Source organism: Branchiostoma belcheri, unplaced genomic scaffold, assembly GCF_001625305.1.
Source record: "Branchiostoma belcheri isolate BF01 breed outbred unplaced genomic scaffold, Haploidv18h27 scaffold830, whole genome shotgun sequence".
NCBI classification, from domain to species: Eukaryota; Metazoa; Chordata; class Leptocardii; order Amphioxiformes; family Branchiostomatidae; genus Branchiostoma; species Branchiostoma belcheri.
In genome coordinates, this window is record NW_017804499.1 from 1 (window position 1) to 4614 (window position 4614).

At 44.0% G+C, this 4614-nt stretch overlaps 1 non-coding gene across 1 annotated transcript; it reads left to right on the forward strand.

Moving 5' to 3' along the window:
• The first annotated feature begins 3255 nt into the window (after positions 1–3255).
• Trnae-uuc lies at positions 3256–3327 on the forward strand. Its single transcript has one exon. It is a non-coding gene; the product is annotated as a tRNA-Glu (tRNA).
• Positions 3328–4614: the final 1287 nt, after the last annotated feature.

The following is a 4614-nucleotide window of genomic DNA, read 5'->3' on the forward strand; positions in this document are numbered from 1 at the left end:
GGTCGATATTCCAGAAAGATCCAGCGAAAACGCCGAGGAAAACGCTACTTGGATGATACCAACATGGGAGAGGTAAGCACTGATTTACGTGGGAAGGAAAGGTTATAATCTACATTTACCGGTAAAATGTTAGCATATGATAATATGTATACAAGACAAATAAAAATATCAATAAAGAAAACAGAAGGATCGATAATCACTGCTGTAGTCCTAATAGAATGTCGATTTTTTCCGCAACACAATGCCTAATGGATCAGGCGATCCGGGGTCACTCACATTATCAGTAAACAAGCCGTTACCGAGCTGTCGGAAGCCTTGCTCAACTAATATGGCATATATTAATAGCCTACAATGCTTATAACAATATTTGCCAGCTTCGATGCAGCTAGTATGGCCTTCCCTCTGTCTAGTTTATCTGTTTTCCCTTGTTCAAAACGTAGTTTCTAGCTCTGCAGCTTGTTGTTGTTCCGGCCGGCCGGCCACGCACCGCATCTGGAACCTCCCCGGGGGGCGCACGCTGCCAGGTCAGGCTGGGTGATTGACACCTCATTCTGCATACATTTTCGGTTCGGCAAAGTTCGGAGGGCCGTCAGCCAACCATATACCCTGTTTTTGTGACATTAATTCTCGGGATTAGTTCGTGCCATGCCATATTTGGAGTCAGGTCACGATTCTGTCACATGTGGGGCGTGTCCGTATAGCTTTACTTTCCGGCGGCCGTGCAGGGCGAGCTAGCCACGGCGTGCCAAGTTTTGGACGAAAATCAAGCACTTTTCCGAGATTTTCTCTTAACTTAAGTAAAATCTAAGCAAACTAAATCTATACGGACATGTCTTGGTATGTATAAAATTGTTTGTGACCAATTTTTGCGCAAGATTTCGATGTTTTAAGCCACTAAACTTGTCACAACCGAATGGTGATTTTCCACACCGGAAGTTCGTTTTTTAGATCATATTTTTGGTACAATCATCCATAACTTTGACAAAATAACTTTACAGCAGTTATCCCTATATTGTTTTGTACATTGTGTGTGAGTTTCACGGAATTTGGTTGATAATTGCACACGCTACAGCGTTGAGAATAGGTACAACCCCCTGCCCGCTCAGCGCGGTCTCTACGAAGGTATTCAGGAAGAGAGTCCTAGTATACTGCATTTTATCCACCCTTCCAAATCTGACCTGTAATAACCCCGGAGAACTCGTGACCCAGAATGACCTTCTCGGCCGCAGGGAACTCTTTCTGGATGATGTGTAGATCTGTGCCGCACACCCCGGCATAGGCCACCTGTGGGTCACAACACGGGATTCTAGATATCGTTATTGATATTGACCCATAAAAATAGCGACATTACTATACCATAACAGCATCTATGTAAGTCGGTATCATATAGTTTATTAAGCTGTAGCTGACTTGTTGATACCAATTACATGGAGCAAGGCAGTGTCATGATGACCATGACCCACGTGCAGTGACATGTTATTAATATGGTTTGATCGCTTGCCGAAGTGCAATTTGCTCAGAAATGGATAAATAGAAGTTCAAGGGTTAGGTGTAACAAGTCGATCGGTGTAATATAGCCAGCTGCCGCCGCGCCGCGTGCCTGCGAAGCTGGTGTGTTACGCCGAAAGGCGGTTATACCGGCAATACAGATACAGATACAGACGGTCACGCCTCCACTGTTCTACAATATGGCAGTCACACGGACAGCCTATGGCCTACCTTTATGACCACCTGTCCATGTCCAGCTGTAGCCTCCTTCGCAGTCTTGTTGGGCGTGGGCGTAATTTTTTCTGTGAGCGACACGAGTAATATGCCGCCGCGAGGGACGATTTGCTGCCGAGGGACTTTTGCCACGGAGAGAAGGTTTCCGCGCTCCAACGAGTTGTGGGTACAGACACATCTACTAGTGACAAAACATCCGCATTGGCGTCCCACTGTACAGCCTGCATTACCGAGTCTACCATGGTCTCAACTACCAACCTTACAGTGCACCGTCAAATACAAACAAAGCACCAAGGTGCCCAAGTTATTGTGGAGAAAAAATGGTTGAAGGGGATAGATTGCCGACCTTGATCTTTGTTCAAAGTAAGCGGCGGCAAAGTTGCGGACTTCGTAACGCCCCCAAGCTTTAAACAACTTCCGGGTTAATGGTGGACTGACCCATTGCAGTTTGGGGGAGTGTGATTAGGAACCTTTACTGGTTATATAAATATGTAGGTAATGGTAGTAAAGTAAGAATTCGGCAAAAATAGAGTAAACTACGGTTCCTTCCACCAAATCATACCTTTGCCAAATGATGTATACCTTATGAGAAACGTATCATGACGGCTCACAGGCTCGCAAAGCTCGGAGAAGACCTAACCAAGTTCAAGTGCTTACAAACACCTACCAAACTAAAAATTACGACGATCTATTTATGAAGTCTCGAGTTCATAAAACACGCGTCCAGAAAACACAAGCGTCTAATTCTAATTATAACATGCTATCTTCAGAAATACACCGCAAAGGATTCCTATATTATAAAAGCGATGAGATATCTACTGCAGCATCGGGGTGCCACCCTAGTTAGTTAACCGGGGCTCCAATACGGCTCGTATGTCATGTCGGTATAAAATGGGTTCTTTGGTATTGCACTAAGGGTTTGATTGGGTTAGACTCTCATTCACTCCGTCCCGTGGCCGCAGACCGTAGAGGCAGTTTGCCTGTTGGGTTGAACGAATTAAAATTCGATCTCACAGATAACCTTTTCATGGACCAGTTTTGACTCTACTTTCTAGTAAATGTACGGGTAGCGGGTTTGAAAATAGTAATGATGTTTTCCAGCATTGTTCCTGCGATGTAAACACTTGTGTAAATTCGCGTTACGCAAGCTGACTTATGCAAGCGTAGTCGTGCGGTTCTCAGGCGTAGTGCAGAACACCCGCCTTGCAAATGTGCTGTATATGGTATGAACGTCAACTTCGCCACAAAATATCCACCTTTTAAAATTGAAGTTTAATCACTTTCTATAAATTGTATTCCCCTTGAAATGCGTAACCTCATATTGATTTTAATTAAAATTACTATTATTGAAATCAGCCTTTCTTCTTTCGGCCGATATACATACACGATTCCCTGAATATACCGACCCATGGTTATGGTCACGCCATGGATTGGCTTTTCTGAGCGAGGCATTTGATATTACTGTGATCGAAAGATTTTAGCATGTTGGTTTCATTACGTATTATACAGCCATCGCCATTATCAGTACATGTCTCCCATGTGGTCTAGTGGTTAGGATTTGTGGCTTTCACCCACAAGGCCCGGGTTCGATTCCCGGCATGGGAAGCAAAGATTATTTTTTCTTGCTGAATTTTAGTTTCTTTTGTTTGTTTGTAAATTCGTAGGTATCATTTAGCGAAGTTAACCCCTAAAAGAAGACAAGCCTTACGATGAATCATTGATCTACAAAAGCACAATATGCACTCTGTCTACTTCAGCGACGTGACATACGTGCAATGCTAATAACTGACACATGTTATTTCATTGCTAGAAATCTTGGATCTTCAAAGAGCGCCTAATAATAAGCTGATTTATGGGTTCCTTGGGATATTTTCAAACGACAGCTTAAATGATTTCCTAGGTAAGAGTTATGAAGATTATATGAAAAGGAAGAACATTATGATTTAATCAGGTCAAAGGTATCCCATATAAAGTCATAAAATTCTAGGGATGGTTGGCAGAACTCTGTTATCTATATGATACTGGCTGTACATGTGAGCGGGATATCAGAGAACAGTCACAGAAGATATGTATGATGATATCGGTGTTCTTTATTTACTTCCAAGATGGAAATACATGTTTGGGTGGCGCTTGGGTAGGGGGAGTTTGTATGCATTTCGTCCTCTGCAGCAAGGATTAGAAGTGAGTTGGCAGAGATTGGCCATGGGTTTCAGTTGATTGATTAAACCTCGCACACATGGCCGTCATGTACTCGAACCAAACCAAGCAGATTATATAGGATTGTATACAACGTACTTGACCACACTTTAAAGCACAGGATTAGATTTACATGATACACGTACATGTGTAAGAAAAATGTATCTTAGCATTTGTAAATAATCATTCTGTGCGACCAACACAAGGAAAAAGGAACACAGTTCATCGTCGGGGACATCGTCGGATATTAACTCAGACGCTAGTATCGCTTCACGCCATTCGTCTCTGCAGCACTCACTTATACATTCATTTATGATTTAGCCCTGCAAGTCGAACATGGCCTTGGAGATGTCTCCCTTCCTGAGCTGCGCGATGGCCTCCTGGTACTCCTGAAGGCGGAACATCTTAATGCCCAGTCGGGAGAAGTCGCTCAGGTAGCTTCCCGACATGCCCCGCACCAGGCCGTTGATGGTAGTCGGCATGGTGAAGGGGTTGGTGAGACAGCCCACAATCTTCAACTCCTTAGCGTAGATCTGGAACGGGTTGATGGTGATCTCGGAGTTGATCGGGCAGCAGCCGAACTGAAGGAAGGTGGCTCCGCAACGGAGCCAGGAGAAAGCCTGGAGAAAAATATGAAATAATTATCAGATTTTTATTACATTGGCTGGACTGACCCACTGGGACACGGGTGGGGGA